Below are 16,400 nucleotides of genomic sequence, written 5' to 3'. Positions count from 1 at the left end.
CCCCTCCTTCCCCCCCTCCTCCCCCCCTTCCCCCCCTCCCCCCCCTCCTTCCCCCCCCTCCCCCCTCCCTCCCTCCTTCCCCCCTCCCTCCCTCCTTCCCTCCCTCCTTCCCCCCCCCTCCCTCCCCCCCTCCTTCCCCCCCTCCCTCCCTCCTTCCCCCCCCCTCCCTCCCTCCTTCCCTCCCTCCCTCCTTCCCCCCCCTCCCTCCCCTCCCTCCCTCCCTCCTCCCCCCCCCACTCCTTCCCCCCCCTCCCTCCCTCCTTCCCCCCCTCCCTCCTCCCTCCCCCCTCCTTCTTCCCCCCCCTCCTCCCTCCCCCCCTCCCCCCTCCTTCCCCCCTCCCTCCCTTCCTTCCCCTCCCTCCCTTCCTTCCTCCCCCTCCCTCCCTTCCTTCCTCCCCCTCCCTCCCTTCCTTCCTCCCCCTCCCTCCCTTCCTTCCTCCCCCTCCCTCCCTTCCTTCCTCCCCCTCCCTCCCTTCCTTCCTCCCCCTCCCTCCCTTCCTTCCTCCCCCTCCCTCCCTTCCTTCCTCCTCCCCCTCCCTCCCTTCCTTCCTCCCCCTCCCTCCCTTCCTTCCTCCCCCTCCCTCCCTTCCTTCCTCCCCCTCCCTCCCTTCCTTCCTCCCCCTCCCTCCCTTCCTTCCTCCCCCTCCCTCCCTTCCTTCCTCCCCCTCCCTCCCTCCCTTCCTTCCTCCCCCTCCCTCCCTTCCTCCCCCCTCCCTCCCTTCCTTCCTCCCCCTCCCTCCCTCCCCTCCCCCTCCCTCCCTCCCCTCCGTCCCCCTCCCTCTCTCCCTCCGTCCCCCTCCCTCTCTCCCTCCGTCCCCCTCCCTCACTCCCTCCTTCCCCCTCCCTCCTTCCCCCTCCCTCCCCCTCCCTCCCTCCCCTCCTTTCCCTCCCTCCCTCCCTCCCCTCCTTCCCCTCCCTCCCTCCCTCCCCTCCTTCCCCCTCCCTCTCTCCCTCCGTCCCCCTCCCTCACTCCCTCCTTCCCCCTCCCTCCCTCCCCTCCTTCCCCTCCCTCCCTCCCCTCCTTCCCCTCCCTCCCTCCCGCTCTCCCTCCGTCCCCCTCCCTCCCTCCCTCCTTCCCCTCCTTCCCCTCCCTCCCTCCCTCTCTCCCTCCGTCCCCCTCCCTCCCTCCCTCCTTCCCCCTCCCTCCCTCCTTCCCCTCCCTTTTCTGCCTCTACCACCCTTTCAGGCAGTCAGTTCCAGACTCCCACCATCTTCCAGATGAAAAGATTTCTCAACTCCCCTCTAATCCTACCAATTATTTTAAATCTATGCCCCCTGGTTATTGACCTCTCTGCGAAGGGAAATAGGTCCTTCCGATCCACTCTTTTTTAAAAATTTGTTTTTGTGAAATGTGGGCGTCACTGGCAAGGTGGCATTTATTGCCCATCCCTAGTTGCCCTCGAGAAGGTGGGGGTGAGCCACCTTCTTGAACCGCTGCAGTCCGTGTGGTGAAGGTGCTCCCACAGTGCTGTTAGGGAGGGAGTTCTAGGATTTTGACCCAGCGACGATGAAGGATCGGCGATATATTTCCAAGTCAGGATGGTGTGTGACTTGGAGGGGAACTTGGAGGTGGTGGTGTTCCCGTGCGCCTGCTGCCCTTGTCCTTCTAGGTGGAAGAGGTCGTGGGTTTGGGAGGTGCTGCCGAAGGAGCCTTGGCGAGTTGCTGCAGTGCATCTTGTAGATGGTACACACTGCAGCCACAGTGCACCGGTGGTGGAGGGAGTGAATGTTTAAGGTGGTGGATGGGGTGCCAATCAAGCGGGCTGCTTTATCCTGAATGGTGTCGAGCTTCTTGACTGTTGTTGGAGCTGCACTCATCCAGGCAAGTGGAGAGTATTCCATCACACTCCTGACTTGTGCCTTGTAGATGGTGGGAAGGCTTTGGGGAGTCAGGAGGTGAGACACTCGCTGCAGAATACCCAGCCTCTGACCTGCTCTTGTTGCCACAGTATTGATAGCACTGTTGATGACACCTTCCATCACTTTGCTGCTGATCTAGGCCCCTCATCAATTAAGTCTCCCCTCAGCCTCCTCTGTTCCAAAGAAAACAACCCCAGCCTATCCACTCGTTCCTCATAGCTAAAATTCCCCAATCCCGGCAACACCCTCGTAAATCTCCTCTTGACCCTCTCCAGTGCAATCACATCTTTCCTGTAATGTGGTGACCAGAACTGTACACAGTACTCTAGCTGTGGCCTAACTAGTGTTTTATACAGTTTAAACATAACCTCCCTGCTCTTATATTCTATGCCTTGGCTAATAAAGGAAAGTATCCTTTATTATTAGTATACTTCATCAAAGAACTCGATAAAATTATGCCATACTTTTCTAAATGCCAATTAATTTTGTCCCGAATATTATTGTCTCTAAAAGTTTCCCACCACCGGCGTTAGGCTGACTGGCCTGTAGATGCCGGGTTTATTCCTTTCCCCATTTTTGAACAAAGGTGTAACATTTGCAATCCTCCAGTCCTCTGGCACCGCCCCCCATATCCAAGGAGGATTGAAAGTTGTGGACAGAGCCTCCGCAATTTCCACCTTTACTTCCTTCAGAGTGTCAGCTGTGGCTCAGAGGGCAGCACACTCGCTTCTGAGTCAGAAGGTTGTGGGTTTATGTCCCACTCCAGGGACTTGAGCACATAAGTCTAAGCTGACACTCTATTGCAGTGCTGGGGGAATGCTGCACTGTTGGAGATGCCGTCTTTCGGATGAGACCCCATGGCACTAAGAAGAGCAGGGGAGTTATCCCCAGTATTCTGGCCAATATTTATCTTTCAATCAACAAAATAAAAACAGTTTATCTGCCCCTGCCACAGTACTGTACCGAAACGGCTCTCATCAAAGTCAGAAATGACATCCTTTGTGACTGTGACTAAGGTAAACTATCCCTCCTCGTCCTTCTTGACTTGTCTGCAGCTTTTGACACGGTTGACCACTCCATCCTTCTCCAACACCTCTCCACCGTCGTCCAGCTGGGTGGGACTGCACTCGCCTGGTTCCATTCTTATTTATCTAATCGTAGCCAGAGAATCACCTGCAACGGCTTCTCTTCCCGCTCCCGCATCGTTACCTCTGGTGTCCCCCAAGGATCTAACCTTGGCCCCCTCCTATTTCTCATCTACATGTAACCCCTTCACGGTTCTCTAGTCTAGATATATGTGAGATGTGGTCTCTGTTGTAGACAGTACTCTATAGTCCAGTAAGGAGATCACTACTACAATGGCTTAATTCTAATGATCTTACTTTATAGTTTTAACGTCAGACAGTATAAGAAGATTACGGGTCAATGACCTAAATTAGACATTTGCATACATTAGAATGAATCTAGACATAATAAACATACATTCTCCATTTATATGGATTCAAAGGAGAATCTGTCCCTGTGTCCAAATTCGAGTGCACTCTTTCGTTGGCGCGCTTAAGTTGGAGCTCATGGTATGTATAATGTCTGCAAGACTTACGACTCCGAACCCCTTCGTTGAATTCTCTTCACGATCACTGAATCCCACTTTGAGTTCTGGATGCAGAGCTACTAATACGAAGGGCGGCGGCCGAGTTTGGAAGCCCGGGACGGGATGCGGCAGCCATTTGCCTCCTGAGCCCTCTTTTCAGAGCTCCTGCCCTCTTTTCTTCCAGTCGCTCCTTTTTCCCGCTCGAAAAACCCGACTCCACCCCTTCCTCCTGGGGTTTCTGCCTGGAGACTGCGCAGCCTCACTGTCTGCAACAGTTGATACTGGTGCAGAATTATGGAAAGTCTGCTCTTAGTCACATTGTGTCCTTAAAAGTTCTTGCCGTACCTTCACATGGGCAACTTTAACCCAGGGATTTATAACAATGATAATACAGTGTCTAAGTTAAAGATTGATAACCATACTTAGCGTACATAACATTTCCAGTGGGTATTACACTCCCCCCCTACCAAATATAGGCATGTCCCCATGACTAATGAACTTTACACATAAGGGGTTGCATGCTTCCCAACCATGTATAAAGGGAGGTAACATATTGAACCGTAGGGGCTATCATTACACTTGGCACTCCTAGTGTACTGTATGTCAATCTTTCAGGAACCTTCTTAACTCGCTGTGAGCTCCTTATTTCGGATACCCGGTCTTCAGTTCCTTCAACTACGTTGGAGGCGTTGGTTCCTTTGTTATCATGCCTTTCAGTCTCTTTTGTCTCCTTCTCGGAAGCATCTGGTTCTTCCCAGACCATGTCCAAGTCTGAGCTAAATGGTTCAGACAATTCATCCAGATTCTGCCTTATGCGTCTTTCTGGGAGGTCGTACCATAGATCCCATTCTTCATCTTCCGACTCATCAGGTTCCTCATGATCCACACACTGTGTCATGGGTTTTCTGTCTTCTGGAACAAAGTTTTCCTGGTTTCTCGTTTTTTTCCTTCTTCTTCTCTGCAGGGTTCTCCTACTAGGTGTCGGCTCATTATCCGCTGGCGGATCCAGACGCACTTGCTGTCCCAATGGCAGGATATGATTCCGGTGCAGTATTTTTATGGGTCCATTCCCACCTGCAGGTTTTAGCCGAAACACAGGTAGCTGTGACATTTGACTTTCAACAATGTAAGGTGTAGAAACCCAGCGGTCTGCTAACTTATGTTTCCCTTGAAGTCCTAGGTTCCGTATGAGAACTCGGTCACCAGGCATGAGTTGGGAAAAACGGATCTTCTGGTCATACCCCTGCTTATTTCCTTTATTCTGTTTGGCAGAAACAGACTCAGCAAGTTCATAAGCAGCTTGCAATTCCTTTCTCATGTCAGATACATACTTGAGGTAAGTTCTCTGTGATGTGCCATCACTGGATACTCCGAAACACAAATCCACCGGCATCCTCGCTTCACGTCCAAACATGAGGTAGTACGGTGAAAAACCAGTAGCGTCATTTCGGGTACAATTATAAGAATGAACAAGATGTCCAATGTGCCGACTCCACTTGTTCTTTCGCTTTGAATCCAGCGTTCCAAGCATGTCTAACAAAGTACCATTAAACCGCTCAGGTTGAGGATCTCCCTGAGGATGGTATGGAGTTGTTCTTGACTTCTCAATCCCGAGCATGGACAACAACTCATGTATAAGTCTACTTTCAAAGTCTCTACCTTGATCACTGTGTATTCGCTTTGGCAGTCCATAGTGGATGAAGTATTTCTCCCACAACACTTTGGCAACGGTGGATGCTTTCGGATCCTTTGTGGGAAGAGCTTGGGCGTAGCGAGTATAATGATCTGTAATGACCAAGACATTTGCGGTATTGCTGGAATCGGGTTCGATGGACAGAAAATCCATACAGACAAGGTCTAGAGGTCCATCACTTTGCATGTAAAACAGAGGAGCAACTCTTTTAGGTAAAGTCTTTCTCTGGACACAACGTGCACAGGACTTGCAGAACTCCTCAACCACAGACTTCATACGCGGCCAATAGAATCTGTCCTTGACCAACCCATAGGTCTTATCTACTCCCAGATGACCTGCGTCATCATGCAAAGACTTCATCACTATTTCCCTGTACTTTTCAGGCAGGACCAACTGTGAATGACATGGTTTAGTGGGTGGGTGAGTGGTTCTACACAACACTCCCTCTTTAATTTCCAAGTGGTCCCATTCTCTTAGGAGCAGACGATAGTCAGGATGTTTTGATTTGTCGATCTGTGTAATATCACCCAGACGGAGAGCTGAAAACACCTCATGAATACAGGGATCCTCCTGTTGTGCTTTGGATATTTCAGATGAACACAACATGGGTAAGTTTTGTACATCCAAACTGGAAAGGTTGCAAAATGCCTGGGGAACAGCATGCATTGACGCTCCCAAGTGGTCAATCTCTCGGGCATGAAATGAATTCTTTGGTCCAGATACCACGGACATCTGACACATTACTTTCACATCTGCTGAAGCAACATCTTTCCACTCTGGTTTCTGGTAGTGTGGGCGACGAGACAGAGCATCTGCGTCAATGTTCTGGTTCCCAGGTCTGTACCTGAGACTAAAGTCGTAAGCAGATAGTGCAGCAAGCCAGCGGTGGCCGGTGGCATCAAGTATTGCCGAAGTCAACACATAGGTTAATGGATTATTGTCTGTCCTCACTTCAAACTTCGCTCCATACAGATAATCCTGCAGCTTATCCACCACCCCCCACTTCAACGCCAAGAATTCTAGCTTATGAGCTGGGTAGTTACGCTCTGATGGCGTAAGACTGCGACTGATGAACGCTACGGGTCTCAGCCCTGCTCCTTGGTCCTGATACAACACACCACCCAACCCTTCTTGACTGGCATCCACGTGTAGCACATATGGCAGCTGTGGGTTTGCAAAAGCCAACACGGGGCTTGAGTAAGACTTTGCTTTAAGGTGTGGAAGGCCTCTTCGCATTTCTCATCCCATCTAACACCAAAAGGCTCAAGAGGGTTTGAAGTAGTCCTTGTTCTCTTTACCTTTAGCCTTTTTCTTCCTCTCGGCTGGTGGGAGGTAACCAGCCAGCAGCTGATTCAGAGGATGGGCCACTTTGGAGTAATCCTGCACAAAGCGCCTGTAATATCCGCAGAACCCAAGAAATGACCGCAAGGCAGTCACTGTGTTCGGTTTGGGCCATGTGGTAACAGCTTCGATCTTGGATGGATCTGTGGCTACTCCATCCTGTGACACAATATGCCCCACATAGGACACGGATGTTTGGCAAAACTGACACTTGTCCAATGATAGCTTGAGACCTTCATCCTCCAGGCGACCAAGCACTTTCAGCAACCGAGCTTCGTGTTCTTCAAGGGTTGCCCCAAACACAATGATATCATCCAAGTACACCAATACTTCGAGCAAGTTCATGTCCCCAACTGTTTGTTCCATTATTTCTTTGAAAAGTTGCTGGAGCGCCTGAAACTCCCTGTGGCATCCTTTCAAATTGGTAGAACCCAACTGGACATATAAAGGCTGTCTTTTCTTTGTCCGATTCACTCATCGGTATTTGGTAGTATCCACTTCTGAGATCCAACACACTGAACCACTTGCTTCCATTAAGACAAGCCAGTGCATCCTCAATTCTTGGAACGGTGTATTGGTCGGGAATAGTACGTCTGTTAAGCGTCCTAAAGTCCACACACATCCGAATCTTTCCGTTCTTTTTCCTCACCACCACTATAGGAGATGCATAAGGACTCCTGGACTCTGTAATGATCTCAGCTTCTTTTAACTGCGACAGGTGCTGTCTCACTGCTTCGATGTCAGCTGGTGCCAGTCGTCGAGACCTCTCCCGAAAGGGTTTATCCTCGGTAATTCTGATAGAATGGCGAGTACTCTTACTACAACCAACATCAAACTCATGAGTAGAGAAAACTCCTCTCCGCTCCATCATCTTCCTGACTAATCGGTCCTTCCATTCTTTAGGAACGAATGAATCTCCAAAGTTGAAGGAGGAGGGTGTCAGATCTCCAGTTGAGTTAACTTTGGACTCTTCCTTCACATGTGACGACAGTACATTTACAGGAAACAGATGCGCAATCGGCATTCCTTTCCTCAATGTGATTCCTTTGCCTGACATATTCCTCACGGTCACTGTAACTCTCCTTGACATCACAGCTGTCGGGGTCTGCAACTCTGGTCTCACCAGAAGCTCATTTGGAAACCGTGACTCTTCTGCAGGATCATCAGGTGACTCTATCAGAATGGCTTCAGTACCTGGCGTTCCAGGGAATTTTGGTATCCCAGGGATTCTAGCCACTCCTCCAGGACGCAGGGTGATAGGTTTGGCTCGAACGTACCACACAGTTCCTCTTTTGCTATCATCTACGTCGGAAGAAAGTTCAGGCAGTTTCTCAAAAGCCTTTTTTAAAACAGGGTGAATGTGTCTGGTGCTCAAGAAGTTTTCACCTCCCTGCTCTTTGCAGCTTGTCAGGAGTCGTCTCACTATGGGTGTATTACTGCCAACCAGTATGGAAACCTCACCTTTCACCATGGGGTCAGGGCAAACCAACACAAGTGCATCAATGGTCTCAGTGGTCCCTACATCAGCTTCCAAGAACTCCAACCTCAGCGACAAATAGCCATCATATGGGTAATCAGCAGGACTATGGCCCCAGATCTGCAGAAGACTGATTGGGGTTAACGGCAAATGCGTCAGGTATCGGTCATAGAAGGATCTGTACAGTATGGTAACCTGAGAACCCGTGTCGGGGATAGCTTTAGTATAAATGCCTTCAATCTGTATTGATACAGCAGAACTCTGCCCTACTAAACCTTCAGGTATGATGTCTTTCATATCCCCTCGTCTATTATTGCACTTAGCGGAACGTGTCTTAACTACAGGGACAGCAGGCCGTTCCGTTACTGTGCCCCTTTGTAGTTTCCCGACTTCTTGGTAAATTTTATGAGACGGTCATTTACTTTTTTTAGATTTTCCTCACCTCTACATTCTCGCTTGAAATGTCCATCCTTTCCACAGTTATAACAAAAGACTCCAGGTCTATCTCCTTCATGGGGATATCCTTTAGAGGAATCATTCATTTTGCTGTTAGACTTCGCAGGGTGTTCAACCTTTTGCACCCGTGCGTCATCCCTTTCTGTGTTGGGCTTAGACCGAAAATATGCCATCTCGGCTCTCATGACATTTATTTCCTTCTTCAGCTGTTCCATCTCAGGGTTGACATCACCCTTAGGAGTAGGAACTGTAACAGGAGTCACAAGCTTGGACATCACAGCACTCTTTGCTACATTCCGGGCCTGAAGCATATCCTCCTCCTCTCTGACTTCCCTTAGCAGCTCAGTGAAGGTAGGTGGATCTCGCAACTTATGGGTCATGCGTATGCGAAGAGCAGTCACGTCTTCGAGCAATGCACCTCGCACAACCTGTTCAATGCGGAACCGATTCATTTCAGGCAACTCAATCCCTCTTTTCTGTAACATACAATGCAGCAGTTTGTCTATTCTCAGCAGATAACTGGACAGCTTCTCTCCCTCACACTGGAATGTGCTTCTGAATCTGACCATCAAATCTGAAATGGTTTCAGTAGTTCCAAAGGCAGTTTCTAGAGCCTGCATGTAGTCAAAGGAAGTAGCAGAGGTGTTCTGCGCCTTTAAGAATCTTACAATGTCAGCAGCAGGACCCTTAAGGCTTTCTACTATTCTCTGCCTCTTCACATTGTCACTGCACTGCCATTCCTCCAGCAGAGGCAGGGTCTGCTCAGCCCAGGCGTCATACTCCTCTTTCCCACTGGAAGTTGGTCTCACTCCTGAGAACATACGGAGCTTACGGTATCCCTGAGCCTCGAAGGGCAGATTGGTGCATTTATCCACCAGAGAACTAATGGCACTGACCAACTGAGTGTTCATATCCAGGGCCGAAGGACCTATCAGACCTTTGACATCAGCAACAGTCTTTCCTTCTTGTCTCAAGAATGACAACAACTTGGTCTGAAACCCTTCTTCTTCCTTAGTAGTAATAGGGACAAACTGAACTGGCCAGGGAGCAGCCTCTTCAGAAAGCCCAACTGCCTCAGGTAAACCATGACCTCTCAGGTTCTCTGATGTCTGGATCAACACAAACTGCTTCTTGGTAGCTGTATCCAAGCAGCGCTCAACTATCCTAACCTTTCCAAAGGCTTTGACACAATTCAGAGCCCTTAGCAAGACATCATCAGGGTCATCGTTAGCAACACCATTCAGCACAATGGCATGGGTAGTAGCTATCTGCTTCCGTTTGCACCAAGCTTCAACCTCAGTAACATCCATCTTTTATGCTCAAACAGCCCAGTAGAAACCACAAACCACTCTCTTAGCAATGAGCATTCAATACTGTTAGTTTACTGACATAAATAGACCACAATCCCGGACGAGCCCCCAAAATGTAACCCCTTGTACAAGTCGGACGGGTTGCACCTGAACCAGAGCGGGACAAATATCCTTGCGGGGAGGTTTGCTAGCACTGTTGGGGGGGGTTTAAACTAACTTGGCAGGGGGATGGGATACAGAGGGGAGCTGAAATAGGGGGTGATGTGCTGCCAATTATAGAGAAAAAAACAAGTCAGCTTGGTAGACAGGGCAAATATATAAGGGCAAGGCTGGATGGCATCTATTTTAATGCAAGGAGTCTTGCAAATAAGGTGGATGAACTGAAGGTGTTGATAAACACATGGGAGTATGATATTGTTGCTATCACGGAGACATGGTTGAGGGAGGGGCAAGACTGGCAGCTCAATATTCCGGGGTACAGAATCTTCAGGCGAGACAGAGGGGGAGGTATAAGAGGAGGGGGTGTCGCAATATTAATTAAGGAGTCAATTACTGCAGTAAGGAGGGATGATATATTAGCAGGTTCCTCTAATGAGGCCATATGGGTGGAGCTTAAAAACAAAAAGGGGGCAAGCACTTTGCTGGGAGTGTACTATAGGCCTCCAAACAGTCAGGGGGAGATAGAGGAACAGATATGTAGGCAAATCTCAGAGAAATGTGCAAATAATAGGGTAATAATAATGGGGGATTTCAACTTCCCCAATATTAACTGGGATAGTCAGAGTGTGAAAGGCTCAGAGGGTGTAGAATTCTTAAAGTGCATCCAGGAGAGCTTTTTGAGCCAGCATGTAGAAAGTCCTACAAGAGAGGGGGCGGTACTGGACCTAATTCTAGGGAATGTGGCCGGCCAAGTGGAAAAAGTGCTAGTAGGTGAGCACTTTGGTGACAGTGACCATAATATGGTGAGATTTAAGGTGGTCATGGAAAAGGACAGGGATGGGTCGGAAATAAAGGTTCTAAATTGGGGGAAGGCCGATTTTAATAGGATAAGGCAGGATCTGGCCAAAATGGACTGGGATCAGCTACTTGTAGGAAAATCCACATCGGAGCAATGGGAGGCTTTCAGAAGGGAGATTGAGATCATACAATGGCAACATGTTCCCGTAAAGGTAAAGGGTGGTTCCAAAAACCACAGGGAACCTTGGATGTCAGGGGATATATGAGAATGGATTAGGAAAAAAAGGAGGGCTTTTGGCAGATACAAAAGGCTAAAGACGGAGGAAGCCCTAGAGGAGTACAAAAAGTGCAGGGGGATACTTAAAAAAGAAATTAGGAGATCAAGGAGGAGCCATGAAATAACACTGGCGAGCAAAATAAAGGAAAATCCTAAGATGTTTTATAAGTATATTAAGGGTAAGAGGATAACTAGGGAAAAAATAGGGCCCATTAGGGACAAAAGTGGCAATCTGTGTGTGGAGCCGGAAGATGTAGGAGGGGTTCTAAATGAATTTTTTGCATCTGTTTTCACTATGGAGAAGGACGATGTAGACATAGAAATAGGGCGGGGGGACTGTGATATGCTCGAACATATTAACATCGAGAGGGAGGAGGTATTGGCGGTTTTAGCAGGCCTAAAAATGTGACTGGAAGCCTGTGGCCAGTGGGGTACCACCGGGATCGGTGCTGGGTCCCTTGCTGTTTGTGGTCTACATTAATGACTTGGATATGAATGTAAAAGGTATGATCAGTAAGTTCGCGGATGATACAAAAATTGGTAGGGTGGTAAATAGCGAGGAGGGTAGCCTCAGTCTGCAGGACGATATAGATGGGTTGGTCAGATGGGCGGAACAGTGGCAAATGGAATTTAACCCGGAAAAGTGCGAGGTGATGCACTTTGGGGGACTAACAAGGCAAAGGAATACACAATGAATGGTAAGACCCTAGGCAAGACGGAGGGTCAGAGGGATCTGGGTGTGCAAGTGCACAGATCCCTGAAGGCGGCGGAACAGGTGGATAAGGTGGTAAAAAAGGCATATGGGATACTTGCCTTCATTAGCCGAGGCATAGAATATAAGAGCAAGGAGGTTATGATGGAGCTGTATAAAACACTGGTTAGGCCACAGCTGGAATACTGTGTGCAGTTCTGGTCGCCACACTACAGGAAGGATGTGAACGCTTTGGAGAGGGTGCAGAGGAGATTCACCAGGATGTTACCTGGGCTGGAGCGCTTCAGCTATGAAGAGAGACTGGGCAGATTGGGTTTGTTTTCCTTGGAGCAGAGGAGGCTGAGGGGGGACATGATTGAGGTGTACAAAATTATGAGGGGCATAGATAGGATGGATGCTGAGGAGCTTTTTCCCTTAGTAGAAGGGTCAATAACTAGGGGGCATAGATTCAAGGTAAAGGGCGGGAGGTTTAGAGGGGATTTGAGAAAGAACTTTTTCACCCAGAGGGTGGTTGGAGTCTGGAACTCACTGCCTGAAAGGGTTGTGGAGGCAGAAACCCTCACAACATTTAAGAAGCATTTGGATGAGCACTTGAAATGCCATAGCATACAAGGCTACGGACCAAATGCTGGAATATGGGATTAGATTAGACAGGGCTTGATGGCCGGCGCGGACACGATGGGCCGAAGGGCCTCTATCCGTGCTGTATAACTCTATGACTCTATGACCCTTCACGGTTCTCTAGATATATGTGAGATGTGGTCTCTGTTGTAGACAGTACTCTATAGTCCAGTAAGGAGATCACTACTACAATGGCTTAATTCTAATTATCTTACTTTATAGTTTTAACGTCAGACAGTATAAGAAGATTATGGGTCAATGACCTAAATTAGACATTTGCATACATTAGAATGAATCTAGACATAATAAACATACATTCTCTATTTATATGGATTCAAAGGAGAATCTGTCCCTGTGTCCAAATTCGAGTGCACTCTTTCGTTGGCGCGCTTAAGTTGGAGCTCATGGTATGTATAATGTCTGCAAGACTTACGACTCCGAACCCCTTCGTTGAATTCTCTTCACGATCACTGAATCCCACTTTGAGTTCTGGATGCAGAGCTACTAATACGAAGGGCGGCGGCCGAGTTTGGAAGCCTGGGACGGGATGCGGCAGCCATTTGCCTCCTGAGCCCTCTTTTCAGAGCTCCTGCCCTCTTTTCTTCCAGTCGCTCCCGTTTCCCGCACGAAAACCCCGACTCCACCCCTTCCTCCTGGGGTTTCTGCCTGGAGACTGCGCAGCCTCACTGTCTGCAACAGTTGATACTGGTGCAGAATTATGGAAAGTCTGCTCTTAGTCACATTGTGTCCTTAAAAGTTCTTGCCGTACCTTCACATGGGCAACTTTAACCCAGGGATTTATAACAATGATAATACAGTGTCTAAGTTAAAGATTGATAACCATACTTAGCGTACATAACATTTCCAGTGGGTATTACATACATGTTGCCACTTGGCGACATCACCTAAAACAGTGTCTTGTTTCCACATGTACGCTGACGACACCCAGCTCTACCTCACCACCACTTCTCTCGACCCCTTCACGGTCTCTCAATTGTCAGACTGCTTGTCCGACATCCAGTTCTGGATGAGCAGAAATTTTCTCCAATTAAATATTGGGAAGACCGAAGCCATTGTTTTCGGTCCCTGCCACAAACTCCGTTCCCCAGCCACTGACTCCATCCCTCTCCCCAACATCTGTCTGAGGCTGAACCACACTGTTCGCAACCTTGGTGTCATATTTGACTCTGAAATGAGCTTCCAACCACATATCTGCAGCATAACTAAGACCGCCTATTTCCACCTCCGTAACATCGCCCGTCTCCGCCCTTGCCTCAGCTCATCTGCTGCTGAAACCCTCATCCATTCCTTTGTTACCTCTAGACTTGACTATTCCAACGCACTCCTGGCTGGCCTCCCACATTCCACCCTATGTAAACTTGAGGTCATCCAAAACTCGGCTGCCCGTGTCCTAACTCGCACCAAGTCCCGTTCACCCATCACCCCTGTGCTCGCTGACCTACATTGGCTCCCGGTTAAGCAGTGCCTTGATTTCAAAATTCTCATCCTTGTTTTTAAATCCCTCCATGGCCTCGCCCCTCCCTATCTCTGTAACCTTCTTCAGCCCCACAACCCCCCAAGATATCTGCAATCCTCTAATTTTACCCTCTTGAGCATCCCTGATTATAATCGCTCCACCATTGGTGGCCGTGCCTTCTGTTGCCTGGGCCCTAAGCTCTGGAATTCCCTCCCTAAACCTCTCCGCCTCGCTACCGCTCTTTCAACACGCTCCTTAAAACCGACCTCTTTGACCGAGCTTTTGGTCACCTGCCCTAATTTCTCCTTATATGGCTCGGTATCAATTTATTTGTCTTATAATACTCCTGTGAAGCACCTTGGGATGTTTTACTACGTTAAAGGTGCTATATAAATACAAGTTGTTGTTGTTGTTCATTATCACATTGCTGTTTGTGGGAGCTTGCTGTGCGCAAATTGACTGCCGCGTTTCCCACATTACAACAGTAACTACACTCCAAAAGTACTTCATTGGCTGTAAAGTGCTTTGAGACATCCGGTGGTCGTGAAAGGCGCTATAGAAATGCAAGTCTTTCTTTCGGTAATCCATCTGGACCGGGTAACTTTTCTACTTTGAGGACAGACAACCTTTTAAGTACCTCGGCCTAGAAATTCAGTTGGCTGCGCCAGCCGTTAGCGCCTTAGGAGGAGCAGATCTCGAGCGCTAGGCGCTTAGCACCCGGGCGCAGCGCGATCTGCGCCTCGCCCCAACTTCAGTAGACATTTAGCGCCGGCACAAAGTCTTTGCGCGTGCTCATCTGCGCGCGCAGATCATGACGTCATTTCGTCGTGCAACGCCCTTTGTGCGCCCGGAACCGGAACTTCACTTGCGCCGCCCCATTGTGCGCCGGGCGGCCCTAACGACTGTTGAGTGGAACGGTACACAGCCGAGGCGGGCCGCGGGGAGGGCAAATTAAAGGGCACTTACCCTGCACTATAAAGGGCAGCCATTTTGCAGCATTCACTCTTGTGCAACGGATTTTTGGAGAGAGACCAAGGAAGAGAGCTTACTGCTTTGGCCCAACACTAGGACAGGTCTTTTTGGCTTCAGGCCAGAGCTTTGCAATTATCTTTGCCTTCATTGAGATCTCAGTGTTTGCCAGCATATTATGGGGGCTGCATTGGGTGCCAACGCTGAGTTTCAGCATAATGTCAGAAGGGCTTACAGACGCCGTGAGAGAGTGGCAGCCCTGGCTAGACGCAGAGGGGGCAACAGGCGTCGCCAAGTGAGGCCTTACCCACCCAGGGTATACCGCCAGCAGTTCTCCTATCTCAACATGTCTGCCGCGCAGTGTGTTAGGAGGCTGCGATTCAGAAGGGAGGTGGTTGCAGACATCTGCCAGCTGCTTCAGAGAGATCTGCAGCCACAGCTGATGCGCAGGACGTCTCTGTCGGTGGCAGTGAAGGTGACGGTGGCTCTCAACTTCTATGCCACCGGCTCCTTCCAATCCGCTGCTGGGGACATCGCTAACATCTCCCAGTTCGCCGTGCATTGCTGCATCCGCCAGGTGACCAATGCCCTTTTCAGAAGGAGACGTCAATTCGTCTCCTTCCCCATGACCCTGGACAAGCAGCAGCAGCGTGCAGTGGGATTTGCAAGAACAGCGGGCTTCCCCATGGTGCAGGGCGCCATTGACTGCACGCATGTGGCTTTGCGGGCACCTCTGGAGCATGCCGAGGATTACCGCAACCGGAAGGGCTACCATTCCCTCAACGTACAGCTGGTGTGTGACCACAAGCAGCGCATCCTAGCTGTCAATGCCCGCTTTCCAGGCAGCAGCCACGATGCCTTTATCCTGCGACAGACAACTGTGGCTGACATGTTCCAGGCACAGCCTCACCCAAGAGGATGGCTTATCGGGGACAAAGGCTATCCTTTGTGTACCTGGCTGATGACCCCGCTCCGCGCGCCCACGACCCCTGCTGAAGAGGCATACAACGAGAGCCATCAAGCGACCAGGAACCTCATCGAACAAACAATCGGCGTCCTGAAGCAACGGCTCCGCTGTCTGGATCGCTCCGGGGGAGCCCTCCAGTATTCGCAGGAGCGAGTCTCCCAATTCGTCGTCGTTTGCTGCATGCTGCACAACCTGGCTATCCGCAGGACTCAGGCACTGCCACCTCACGTTGGACCACCACCTCAGGAGGAGGAGCAGGAGGAGCATGAGGAGGACGAGGAGGAGGAGTACCAGCCCAGGAGGGACGCACAAGGTCCAAGGGCCGCCCGTCGGCGGCTTATTGAACGTCACTTCTAGGCCCCCTGTCAGGGAATGGCTTGTGCCAATGAAAGAACATGATTGCAGCCGCTCCGCAAGCCCTCAGCCGGTTAAGGCAACAAACACTTCAAAGATCAAACATGGACAATGTGAATAAATAAAATGGTTTATTGTACAAACTCAGGGCCCTTCCCACATGAAAACCAAAAACACACGAAACCCCCAAAAAACACTCACACACATGACTCACTCCCACAACCTGGGGAGGATTAACAAAAGATGTAAACAAAAATGGCCTTCATCCTCGGCCTTCACAAAACACCCATTCCAAAAAACAAAACATTTGGACACACCCTCTACTTTGTGGCCCGCGA

General features: G+C 49.8%; 1 protein-coding gene across 3 annotated transcripts in view; it reads left to right on the top strand.

Moving 5' to 3' along the window:
- Window positions 1–16,400, top strand: part of ezh1 (enhancer of zeste 1 polycomb repressive complex 2 subunit) — a 72,474-nt gene that overhangs the window by 988 nt on the left and 55,086 nt on the right. The gene's annotated exons all lie outside the window — the stretch shown is intronic.

Source organism: Somniosus microcephalus, chromosome 24, assembly GCF_052327205.1.
Source record: "Somniosus microcephalus isolate GS21.2 chromosome 24, FLI_Smic_1.0, whole genome shotgun sequence".
NCBI classification, from domain to species: Eukaryota; Metazoa; Chordata; class Chondrichthyes; order Squaliformes; family Somniosidae; genus Somniosus; species Somniosus microcephalus.
This window is presented reverse-complemented; position numbering and strand designations above follow the sequence as displayed.